The following is a 12,822-nucleotide window of genomic DNA, read 5'->3' as shown; positions in this document are numbered from 1 at the left end:
GGTAAGGTCCGGGTCCTGAGTGCCTTAGCCGCCAAGAATCACTATAGTTCCACGGCCCATACCAGTCAAACATCAAATTCCGTTTCAAGAGTACCGTTTCTATGCTTAACCCGGATTTCTCCCGAAGTGAAATCTGAAGGTGGCAGTCCCGCATTTGCACTTCGTTTTTGGTTGGGGGGGGGGCGTTAGGAAGGCGCATCGGCCCTATAGCCTGGAAGGGAATAAGGATGGGCAGCCAGGCAAGTCTAAGTGGGTAGTTGGGGAACGGCCTTTGGACCCCACTCGCGGTGCTGGGTTCAGACATCCCTCACAGGGCTGGAACTCGGTTGGGGGAAATGCGCCCTGAAACGCAATTCGAATGAACCTGGGCAGGCAAAGAGTCCAGTTCTTTACGTGTAGAATACCCTCTTCGAACGAACCGGAAAGCCGCTACAGCGAATTTGGCTTGCGCTCAGTGGCACTGGGATTCTTGGGCTCTGCCAACACTCCTTTCCTTCCTCCAAGGCTCCACCTGCATTGCCCTGCAACCCCGAGGCCCACCGGCAGCCCATAGCCTTGCTGCTCGCGTAACGTTTTCATTGGAAGCGGTTGCCGAGGCCGGCAGTGCGCCTTTTTGGCGCACCGCGTACCTTGATCTCTGCGTGCGAGGCCCCTTTCGCTTTCTTCGCACCCCCTCAACACACACCTGGGCTCTGCGTCCCCACGGGCAGGAGGCCGGCGTTGAGGCTCCTAAAGTCTCTCGCTTTAGCCCCCTCCGCGAGTCTCTGCCAGGACTCGGCTTAGGGCAGAGGTGGGGATGGGGAGGCGGTTCTCCAACCCAGGAAGCGCGCTTCGCGGGATCCAACTTTGGCTTTGTGCTCCTCCTGCGGAACTGGCATTTCCAGGAACCACCCGTACCCTGTACTCCAGGACCCGGGGAGGCGCTAAGAGCTGCGTGGCGCGGGGGTCCTTGCCTCCTCTCCCGTGACCCGGAGGCGCCTCCCCAGCCCGCCGCGCTGGGGGAGGCCCGCGGGAGGGAGTAGTGCTGTGAGCGGTCCTCACGCTGTCTCCCCCCCCCCCCCCCACCCCCAGCTGTCTTGGTTCTCGCCGCTAGCGCCCTCAACCCCACCGCTCCTTTCTGGAATCTATAGCGGACCCCGTCCCGAGTGGCTCGCCCCCGCCCCCGCCCCAGCTGGGCTCCTTCTCATGCAAAGCAGAGGGACCGCGGGGGTGGGGGGCGGTCGGCGGGGACCTACGGGACGACAGCTGGACCCGGCTGCCGGCCCATCCGGAACCCAAGGCCCGCCGACTCCTTTCGAGTAGGCTGGAGGAGGCTGCTGCACCCGTTTGGGGGTGCGGGGACCTCGACCGGAGGCAAAGAGCGTCCCTCCCTGCGGGCGGGGGTGGGGGTGGGTGGCGAGGACTAGCGTTGAAAGCGAGTTGAGGGCGGGGGCAGAACTCTGGGGTCCTGGGGTATCCCGCGTCCAGATGGCTCAGTAAACATGTCCTCGGGAACTAACCTCGGCCTGTACCCAGGGGGTCCGGGAGCGCAACGCGAGGCGCGCCTCCTGGCTCCTGATTCTAGAAATTTAAGTCCACATTTAACGCCTCCAAGGCGACCACACACTAGATTAATGCTTTTTCTTTTTTCTTTTTCATTCCCACTGAGCTTTTATTTTTAAATGTAATTGGTCGCAGAGACATGGAGAGAAACCCGACCCAGCTTTCCAAATTGACCGTCTCGGAAGTCTCTCGGCTCAGCTCTGCTTTTAAACCCGTCTGCTCGGCGAAGAGCACCAACCTTGCCTTCCCACCCTCCCCGCCACACTCACTGCCTGCGCCCGGAAGTACACAAGCGCTTCCTATTCAAAGCTCTCCACCTACCCCAGCCCCACAGCCACGCTCACCGCACCGCTGCCAGGTGGTGGAAATTCTGGGTCGGGTCCCAGGAGGGTCAGTCTTGTCGCTCAGTATCCCTCAGTGGCCGCAGAATCCTCTGAACTTAATCCCAGGCACTTTTGGTACAGGTCCCAGAGGGTTCAGGAAGCGGCTTTTCCATCACAGGTTTCTCTTATGAGAATCGCCTTAAGGATCAGCCAGAGAGGAGGGACGTGGCTGGGAGCCGGGAATGGGGCGGGGGGTGGAGGGTAGGGGATGTTTCTGCCACCCGCCCTGCAGTTACGGGGCTGAGGCACCCTCTCTTGCACCTTCTTTCTTCCAGCCGCCTCTTTGATTCCGAGCCCCAATTTGCCTCATTCCCAGAGGAGTGGGTCGTGAGGCCCAAGGACCGGAGCCTGCCGGCATGGGTCGGCTGCTGTAGGTCCCAACAATGGCCACCGTCCCTGGGTGCCTCCTTCCTCTCTTAGGGCACTCTTGTCCAGCCCTCGCCCCCCAGAAACGGGCAGCGAGGCTGCGAAAGGGGGTGCCTGGGGCGCCATGGGCTCTAGGTGGGTAATTGCCCTGAGCCTGCCCCAGGAGGGTGCAGCCGGCCACCACCTTCCACAGAGAGGGAGGAAGAAGGGAGCCCGGCACATCTGGGACCCTGGTGGTCCCGGAGGCCATGCAAACTCCGCACAGGCTCGGTGAGGACACCGCATGTGCAACGCTGGAAACTGGCCTCAGTCCCTGGGAACTGATCTGACCTCTCTCGCTCTCTCCTTGCCCTCTCTCGTTGGCTCCTGCCTCGTGTCGTCTTAATCTTACCCCAGTACTTTCTCCTGGAAATGACCCAGTTGCGTTCAGCACTTTACAGTTTTTACCTCTATCTGTCCAGAACCACAGAGGAACAGAGGGGATCGGTATTATGTCTTTTCTTCCCGGGAAGAAACCCAAGTTAGGAGGTTTGAGATTCCTCAGGGCAGAGCGCTACCGAAGGTGAGAAGTTGAGGGGGGGGGGGTTGTCACCCGGCTCCTTTGTGTACTTTGTCCAGCCATGTTTCCAAGGCCTGGGGGGGAGGGCGCGGAGGTGGGGAGGCAGGGGACCTTGAGGCCCAGAAAGGGCAGCATCCGGCAGGGCCTTCACGGTGTGCGCTCGGGCTGGGTAAACAACGCTGGGCTTCCCACGAGGGCTGGAGACACCCTGGGCACCGAAGAGGGGAGCGAGGTCGAGCGTGGTGATCTCAGATGCAAGCCAGCAACCCTGGCGGAGCAAAGACGGGCCACGGATAGTCTGGGAAGGGAGAGGGTGAGCTGGAGAAGGAGGGAGAGAGAGAGAGAGAATGGGGGGGGGGCAGAGGGACAGGGACAGCAAATAAGGGCAGACACCCAGAGAAAAAAGGGAAGGACTGCAGAAAAGGGAGACCTGAGAGATCCGGGAAAGGAGGAGACGTCCTGGGGGAAATGCAAGGAGGAGAAGAAATGGAAAAGAGAACCAGAAAGACAGCCATCAGCCAAAAAGGCAGCAGGGAGAGGTTTGGAGCTCAGGACCCTGCGGGTGCTGAGGACACACCCTGGCGTGGACCATAGACCGGAGGGCGTCCGGTGTGTGACAGCCGGGATCACAGGCAGGAGAAAAGGGGGCGGCGTGTTTGGTGGGAGACAGCGCCCGTGGAAAAGCGTGTGAGCCGCTCTGGGCAGGAATCCAACAAATAAATAAAACGTCTAAGACGGCGTGACAACAATGTGTATTTGGGTGCGTGCCCGTGTTCCTCTGTCTGAACACACTCACACCCGGTAAGGAAGACAAACGGGGCTCGTGCCTCCTAGTAATTAATCCTCTCACTAATTGACTCTCTCCCCTTACTTAATGGTGGTGGTCACTGCTGATATCTGGAGAGATAGCAGGTGGGGAGGCGGGGGGACCCCAAAGCGAACCATCTTTGGGACTGGGATCAAGGTCTTTCTGGAGTTGGCAGCTCTAACCCCCTCCCCCTTGGTAGCAGAGTTCAAGAGATGCTGCTGCCTCACCAGCCACTCTGTGTTTGCATTAATAAAGCTCTCCTTAGATTAGGGGTGGCCAGGAGTCACACACACACACACACACACACACACACACACACACACACACACGCCCTTCATCAATCTCAGAGGCTGAAAGCCACCCACTGCCCCTCTGCTAGACATTGCCTACCTCCAGGCAGCACCAAAGCCTCCGCTCCCATGTTGATCCCCCAGGAGCCCAGACCTTGCACCCCCTTCTTTTAGTCCTGGACCTGGGATGTGGTCCTGCAGCCCCTAAATGAGATTTTGAATGAGTTAGGAAGCAGCCAGAGGGTGAGGTCAGGGCAAGGGTGGGAAAAAGCTTCTGGAGACAAACCCACTTGGCCCCGGGGAGGGGGGAGGGACCCAGAAGCACAGAGGGGCACAGTACATACCTGGGACAGAAGAGAAAAAGGTGGGCACCGTGCACGGTGGGACAGAGTGCAGGGTATGTGGAAGGGCAGGAAGGTGACCACGCCTGTGACTGTGGGGACGAGAGTTGTGTCTCTGTGTGAGCACGCGGAGGGGCTCTCTTGTTTCTCCTTTAGCACCCTCAGTTCTCAGGACTGGGGAGAGAGAGTTGCAGTGGGATCAAACCTCTGGTAGCCAGGTTGGCCAGAGGGGGCCCACAGTCTGTCTGGTGATGCAACTTTTAGGCTTGAGTTTGAGAGGAAGATGTCAACTCTCACCCCTTTGAGGTGGTAGCTTTGCTCAGTTGGCTCCTCAGAGGCTAAATAAATAATTGCTGAGATCCATAAACCACCCCACCTAGGGAGAAGGCAGCGGGGGTGGGGTGGGGTAGGGAGGAGGGTGACTCCTCCGGAAAAAAAAAAAAACCCACACACCCCACTAAACACATTTTTAATTGTCTCTTGGGGACATTTGTACATTTGACCACAGTAAATCCCTAAGTAGTAAGAGCAGAATTCGTCCTAGGGGCTGGTGGGCTGGCAAGAGTTGGGGTCTGCAGGAAGGGGAGGTGGTGAGAGGTGGCGGGTGGGGTGTGTCGGAGGAGGCGTGAAACTCTTCCCTCCCTGTTACCCTCAGGCTTTAGAAAGAAAGTGAGCACGAGGAATAAAGTTCCAGAGGAAAAGAGAGAAGGGCATAGAAAAGGCAAATCCAAACCCGAAAGGAAAGAAAGTGAAGAAGAAAGAAAAAGACGGAATAGGGGGGGGGACGATCATAAAACAGGGTGAAGGCGGCCCCAGGAGGCCGGGCCTCGTCCCAAACCATCCGTCTTCATTGTCTCCGTGTGTGCAAAGGCAACTCCGGCATAAGGAAAAGGCACTATTGGAGCCGCGGCTTTATTTTATATCCTATACATCAGGAGGGAGGCAAAGCTTTATTTTCGCCAAGAGACAGATATTTTATTTCTCTCTTACGGTTTTATGTGTGAGAGATGTCAGGTTGCCACAATGGATGGCTAATGCATAGGCAAGAGGAAGCCGTGTTGGCATGCTGTGTGTCATGGGGTCTTGGGGGGGTGAGCGGGCCTGGGATTTAGGGCTGATGGGACACTCTGGGGGATTTCTGCTAAAACATCTCTCTTCATAAATCCAGAAGCATGGTCAGCTCAACAGGGAGAAGAAGGAGTTTTAGAGGGAAAAGAGTTGGGCTTAGTAATATACGAACACACAAAGGAACCGCTTACCTTCCGAGAGGCTCGGGCAACGGGGGGCAAGGTGGCCCCGTGGAAAGGCCAAGACCCACGTCTAAAGACACACGTGCCATTCACAGGGAAGTATTTTCCTACAGAATCCAATGGCAGTTTGCTTCCTGGTCTCATTGTGTATTTTTCTGCACATTTTTCTCTCTTCACCAGAAATCTTGTTCCACCTTCTCAGAGCCTGTGTGGGGGAGGAGGGGAGTTATTAATTTGCAAATCATCCGATCTGTGCAAGGATCAAGATGCCTGGTTTTCACCACTACCTCTGATGTCTTGAGTGGACACACATGGGCACATGTGAGCCCATGATGCCGTGCACCCTGGGAGGACAGGTGCCAGATTTGAATCCAAGAAAAGCACCCCGCACCCCTGTGCCCTCCCCTGGGACCTGCGGCCAAATTAAGCCAAATTAAGCCTTAGACGCCAAACTGCATCATGCCATGTTTTTAAACCTGGAGAGAAAGGGGAGCGAGGGGACAAAGAGATGACGATGACAGGGAAGTGTTCGCTGGCCTCCCTCACTTCCAGGCACCCCCCCCCACCAACCATTTCTTACCAGAGTTGCTTTAAGTCTTTCTCATGTCCTACTCGTGTCATCTTTTGCTCTCTTGGTCAACATCCACCAAGGAGCAAAAAGGTGATGGTGCCTGTTCCTTCTTTTCAGAGGTTGGGAAGGGGATACAGGGTCTCCCGACGGTGAATGTGGACGCCTGGCCCCCCTGTCCTTAGCTGTGGCCTTTGGGAAAGACAGTTAACCTTTGGGTTAAATGTAACCTCAGTTTCCCCGTCAGTAACCCTGGGGAATGGGGCTACATGATTGCCAAGGTCCCTTCCAGCTCAGACCTCCTCTGCCCGAATGAGATAATGTGTGGAAACACTTTGTAAACGCTAAAGCCGGACGAATGCCACGGATTATTATTACGATTCTAATCAATCCTCTTTTCTCCACATGGATCTTGGCTGCTGAGCGGCCGGCAAGCAGGCTAAAGAGGGCCGAAAGCGAGAAAGCTTAGCGGAGATGGACAAGCTCTGTGCTGTGGCTGGAAGAAAACTCTGCCTCTCCAGAAAGAGTCTGTCTCCACGTGCTCCCCGCAGCCCCCCTCCCCCGGGCCTGGTGGGAAGGGTTGGGGAGGAAGAGGAGGAGACCTAACTTGGGAGCACCCATTTCCATGCAGGTAGAGAGTGTACTTCTTCCAAAGCATTGTTGGTCTCCAAGTGACTGACACAGGAACCTGATATGAGGGCCATTTGCAATTGCTTTTTTTTTTTTTTTTTTTCCAGGAAGAAAGGAAAGAGTGAGGTATAGCTGATTAGCAAGTTAATTATTTCAGTACCCCAAGGGTTCCAGTGTGGTGGTAAGTTGTCCAGGCCTGGTGTAATTTCACAGTCCATGCCTTTCGTGGTGAGTACCTGGGGTGCCCGGGTCTGTCTCTCTCTCCATCCACCTGCCTTATGTCTTCCTGACACACCTCGGGAGCTGAGCAGGGGCTGGGGTGGTACAGGGTAGTGCATATATATTTGGCCTGGGCTGCACGTGGCGGGGACAGACAGAGAACCCAGTGGAGGAAGCCTCTGCCTCTGTGTTTAATTAGCTGGCCCTTCCTTCTCTTCTTCTTTTTTTAAATTTCTTTTTTGTGTTTTTATTTTATTTTATTTTTTATCTTTTTGCCATTTCTTGGGCCTCTCCTGCGGCATATGGAGGTTCCCAGGCTAGGAACTGTAGCCGCCGCCGGCCTACGCCAGAGCCACAGCAACTCGGGATCCGAGCCGCGTCTGCAACCTACACCACAGCTCATGGCAACGCCGGATCCTTAACCCACTGAGCAAGGGCAGGGACCGAACCTGCAACCTCATGGTTCCTAGTCGGATTCGTTAACCACTGCACCACGACGGGAACTCCAGTATTTTTATTTTTTGTAATAATTTCCCCAATACATTTTTTCCCCCCTACGGTACAGCTTGGTGACCCAGTTACACATACATGTATACATTCTATTTTCTCCCATTCTCATGCTCCATCATAGGTGACCAGACATCGTTCCCAGGGTTGTCTTTTTTTAAAAAATCTTTTGTTGAATAAGTATTAATGAGGCAGGTTAGCCGAAAGTGGAGTTGCTGTGAGGTTATTTCCCCAGACTTAGCACGGGAAGAAGGCAGATTGGAGGGGCCCTTTGGCCTCCTGCTTCCTCCGAGCCCAGGTCTGCTCTCCAGGGCTCTTATTCGCTTCCCCACCTCTGGCCACCACTTGGTCTGCAGTGGCCTTCCTCCATGTCCCTGATTTCCCCGTGGGGGGAGGAGAAGGAAGATGGTGTGGTCGGATGGACACCTCGCTCGGATGAGATGGGAGTGTGACCATTAGCTTCAGAATTCACAGCTTCCGCTGCTCTCTGCTCTCTGGGCTGGTAGCCCCTCCGCCCCCCTGCATCTCTGAGATGGGCCAAGGGAGGGCTCTGCAGTTTACTTAAGAGTGGTCCCATCTGCTCAGACTGGCCTTTCATAAGGGGAGGGATTTATGCAGTGTCCTTGTGCACAGACCTGGGATTTGCCTGAAAACCTTGGGCCTCTGAGAATATTACCGAACGCTAAAATGTTCAGCCACGGAGATGATTCATGATGTGTCTGCATGGATGTGGGGGGGTGTGTGTGTACGCGTTGGGGAGGGACCGTCACACGGATGAGTGCTTTTTCCCATTCTTGCTTCTAATCCAAACATCAGGAAACTTTCTTTCTTTTCTATATTCACTTAGGGAGTCAGCCCGCAACACCAGGCTCTGAACTGCCAACTTCCTGCCCCCAGCGTGTGTGATGATGACAGGGTGCTTTTTTGGTGCCGGCTTTCAAGCGGGTTGGCGGGTACCCCTGCTGGCAGAGAGGGGTCGGGGAGCTGTCGGGAAATGTAGTCCTGATGCATGCTTTGCTGCAGTGGGCAGAGGATGCGGGGGTAGGGGAGGGGGGGGTCCCATCGCTGTTCATTTTAGGCTGGCTGTCTCTACCTCCCAGGTCGCCCCAGCCTCAGCAGGAGAGGGAGGCTTAGCACACAGGAAGGCCAGTGTGGGGACTCAGTCTTGGTACCACCAAGCCCCAGGAAGCCTGGAGGTAGTTCAAAGAGATCCCGGAGAACAGGCTTGAAGGCTCCTTATGGGCCCTTGACCTCTTTTCCCATCGCAGAGGCTGGTCAGGGAGCATCTGCAGCTTGGAGGACCCTCAGCGGTGGTTCTACCATTTTCTTGCTCATGTTCTCGTTTGGACCCCAGTCTTCCCAGCTCTCGAGTGTTTCTTTCCTCTCGGGGCCATCTAGAATTTGGCCAGCATTTCAGGCCACCAGCCAGTGCACGTTTTGAGAGAGGAGCGGGCAGGCCTGGAGCTGTGTGCCCGGTGGGTCTCCTCCGGGTGCAAAGGAGGCTATAGGTTCCCCTTAAAAAAGAGAAACGGGGAACCATTTCTATGAATCTTTTCATGAAGGATTTACTACCAATTTGATAAGTTCAATGCTCTTTTTACTCCTTCTGAATGAATAACTTGGGCAGGCAACCCGAGGGTCTGCAGAGCCTATAAAAATGCTTTCTTCGGCCTCCGTGTTTGCACGCATGCTGGGGCTGCAGCCTGCCTCTGACACACTGGGGAGCAGAGCCGAAACTTTCCAGAAGCCAGGTCTTAGAAGATTATCTCTTTCCCCCACCCCAAATCCTCACCCTCCATTTTATCTCTCTTCACCACAGATGCAGAGACCTCCTAGAGACGTGTGAAGGGATGGGTTTTAAGCAGGTTTGGGGAAGAGAAGGGGGCTAAGCTGAGCCCAGAGAAAGATGGGGATGGTTGGAATTTTCCGATGGTGCCCATCTATTATCCTTCTCATGTGCTGTACGTTATATCCTCTGCATGATGCATTTGTGGCCAAAATCTGCGGGGCATATGTGGCGTCTACCGAATGCTGCTTGGCCAAAACAGTGTTAAATAAAATTGTAAGAAATGCTACCAGGGCCTTGCATGGCTTATTTAATTCTATCAATGATACACAGTGTTAAAAGTGTAGCATCTCCGTTGCCACAATATCACGTTTCATTAATATACGCCAGATATAGTTAAGCATGAAAGATACAGTTTTCCCACCCTTGTATTTCCCAGGGCTTCCTTAGGAGAAATGTGATGGAAACAGGAAAGCTCTTCTCTTTCCCCATAAACTTGGCCCCCAACACACAGACCGCCAGTCACACAAGCGCGTGCGGTCAGTCAGTCACATGTTGTCCCAGTCCAGCCTCCACAGGTAAATGTAAACGTAGATTCTGTACATGTCGATCCAGCTTTACACCCTGATGCACAGTTATGGACACAGACCCCAGCAGTTTAGAATCTCTGGTACGTTTTCAGGTATTTCCTCACCTGCCTACACTGCTGTGTAGACGGATGCTGATGGGAACGTGTGCATCATCCCATATGTGGATATTTACACGTCCACGCCCAAGTGTTCTCACTGAGAGAGCAGACGTGCCTGGAAGAACACGTGCCCACACATAGGAGGGTCCTCTACAGAGGCTGCTACATAAGTGTGCACCTGTGTATGTGTGCATGTTTTTTGCACACACACGCACACACACACACACTCTCCAACACCTCTGCTCTTGGGTATACACTTACACTCCATGTGGCCAAGGTGCCACAGCTGCCTTCTTCCTCTCTGAGGCTCCCAACCTGGCACACAGGGTTTGAATTGTATGTCTGCCCTGGAAGAGCCCTGAGGCCTTCAGGATGGAAGGCCAGGAGGAGCAGGGGCAAGGTGCCAGCCCGCCTGGCTTAGGATGAAAATAATAGGAAAATGTGGGGATGGGAGGAAGGGGGTTGGGCAGCTGCTCTCTGCGGACAGAGATGCCTTCAAAAGAGGATCCATCTTTTGTTTGCCTGTGTCACAAATAAACCAGGACATCTGGCGGGCTTCTGTGGTCCTGGTTCTGCTGCCAGTGATCTATGTGGGCCTTATAACCTGTTCTCTGGGCCTCAGTTTCTCCATCTGTTAAATGAAGTATTGGCCTAGACCAGTAGTTCTCAACCCTGGTGGCCCAGGAGAATCACCTGGAGAGCTTTGAAAAACTACAGACACCTGGGCTCCACCCCAGACCAATTAGATCCAAAATCTCTGGAGGTGGGTACCCAGCATTTCGTTTTCTAAAGAAGTGCCCCGGGTGATTCTCTATTCAACCATCGTCGGGATCCACTGGCCTAGATGCTCTCCAAGGCCCTTCTAGCCGGAAAACTCTATGCCATGGAGGACCTTTGATTTATAAAGCCCTGTGCCCGGCACCAGGGTAGCCTGCCGAAAGTTCTAGTTCACTTGTGTTAAGATCATAAACAGTCATTCAAATGACTCTTCTTCTGGTTCAGGAAGAGGATAATTTTTTAAAATTAGAGTTGATTTACAATGCTCCATCAAGTTCTGTTGAGGAAGAGGATACTTTTTGAACCCCCTATTGAATGCTGGAAAAACTCATGCCTGCATTTCCGGCTCCCTCTTTGTTCCCGTCCATCTTTGTTCCATTCTTCCATCTATTAATTCTATGCCCCTGATGCAAATACCATAAGCAGGTCCCTGATAGACATGATGGATACCTTGCTAACTGTACACACTTCCTGTCTAGCTCCTCGGCCAACTTGTCGGGTGGTGCAGTATTTTTAGTAGGGTAAATGATGAGGCACAGGCCCCTAGGGGCAGGTTGCTCCCTCCCCCAGCCCTGAGTCAGAGGACACCAGCCCCTAGGCCCATGCCCCAGTTCTGGAGGCTGATGTGCTTGCTGAAGACAGCCTTGAGCTGCGTGTCCTAGAAAGCTGCTCTCAGACTCAGGCCTCTGGGAATCCTACCTTAATATTCAGCAACAAGAGTTCCCTGGGCAGAGCCATCCCTCTCGAAAACAAATCTGCTCACCGCGGCACCTGCAGGAAGAGGCCGAGTCCAGCTGAGGCATCCACGTGGCAAGCGGAAGGCAGAGCTGGAACCATGTGGGCTGCCGCCTGTGGGCCCCTTTTCCGAGGCTGCTTGACGGCGTGGGCGGGGGGGTGGGTGGGGGTGGGGGTGGTTCTGCTTTTCACCTGGGTGGGTGGAGGAGGAGGGGTTTGGATACAGGGCTTCTGCTCCCCCATCAGTGTTGTCACTCACTAAAGTCGAGCCTAGGGGTCTCCCAGAGAGACTCAGAAGGGGCCTGGTTCTGCTTCTTTCCCACCATCTCCCTCTCCTGGTGGCTCGGCCGGCCGGCCCAGGAGGCAGGCCGGGCTGGCTTGATGTCCTTCTCAAGGAGTTTGGACTAGTCCTCTTCCACAGCAAGGTTGTCCCAGTGGGGTACCTGTGGCTCTGCTGCCCAGGGGAGCCCTGGAGGGAGTGATGGGCCCTGAGCCCCCCTGCAGTGTGGGCTCTGATCCTCTCATCCATCCGCGCATACTTCCTTTTTTCTCCATTTGCCTCTATTTTCGTTCATTTTGTCTCCTCTCCTTCCCCCCCCATGACATCCCAAGGGGGCCTGAGGACAGGGTGAATAAAGTTGCTGATCGCAGCAGACACTCTGGACGTGCCCGATATCCCCCCCCCGCCCCCCGCCACCGTCCCGTCTTCCCTCACAGGGAGGCTGGACTTGGTGCTGAGGAGGGAGCTCCAGACACAGTACAGGACCCTTGGGTTCCACATGCAGATCCAGAGTCCAGCTTCCCACGCCTGTGCCCCTTCCCAAGGCCCACTCCCCTCGGGCCTGGGGAGCATCACACCCCAGGACGTGATGGATTCCCCAGGCACCTTCAAAGGGCTCCACGTTTGTTTGCAGTGCGGACCTTGAATCCTGCCCTGGTCATAAATGTTGTTTATTTTGACTAGGACCTACTGAAAGGGGACTGGGGGTTAGGGAGGGCAAAGGAGGATTCCGTGGGGAAGATCATAAAACCATTAGCAGGGCAGGGCTCTTAGGGGTCACAGGATCATAGCATTTGCTGGCTGGAAAGAACATAGGCCATCGGGCAGGTCAGAGAAGACCACTTTGTCAGCCAAAGGCCTTGGAGGGGCCGCATGGGGCTAGGGTGACAGGCTCTGGGCCTCTTTCTAGAAAGTGGACCCAGGGTGTCGGGGCATGACCCCCCAATAACCTTACACCAGCTGGGGGAGGCCAAGAGTTGCTGAACATGATCGATCTGCCCTCCCAGTGGGAAGGACCCGTTGCTTGACTGTGCATTGGAGCCCCTTGTTCTGGGGAATGGGTGCAGCTCTGGGTTAAAAGAAAGAAAGTCAC

At 54.8% G+C, this 12,822-nt stretch overlaps 2 long non-coding RNA genes across 2 annotated transcripts in view; one reads left to right on the top strand and one right to left on the bottom strand.

Moving 5' to 3' along the window:
- Positions 1-1,722: 1,722 nt before the first annotated feature.
- LOC146398230 (uncharacterized) lies at positions 1,723-9,538 on the top strand. The gene is made up of 2 exons (XR_014821354.1): positions 1,723-6,738; positions 6,845-9,538. It is a non-coding gene; the product is annotated as an uncharacterized LOC146398230 (long non-coding RNA).
- A 1,875-nt stretch (positions 9,539-11,413) lies between these two features.
- LOC110255902 (uncharacterized) overlaps positions 11,414-12,822 on the bottom strand; it is a 156,642-nt gene continuing 155,233 nt past the window's right edge. The window contains exon 5 of the long non-coding RNA XR_014821353.1: positions 11,414-11,485. This is a non-coding gene — a long non-coding RNA (uncharacterized LOC110255902). The remainder of the gene's footprint in view (positions 11,486-12,822) is intronic.

This window comes from Sus scrofa, chromosome 12 (assembly GCF_054392235.1).
Source record: "Sus scrofa isolate SSC_HxYL_T2T_F1_AM1 chromosome 12, Sscrofa_HxYL_maternal_Yorkshire_Landrace_v2.0, whole genome shotgun sequence".
Taxonomy (NCBI): Eukaryota; Metazoa; Chordata; class Mammalia; order Artiodactyla; family Suidae; genus Sus; species Sus scrofa.
Note: the sequence above shows the minus strand (reverse complement) of the source record. Positions and strands in the feature narration are given on the sequence as shown.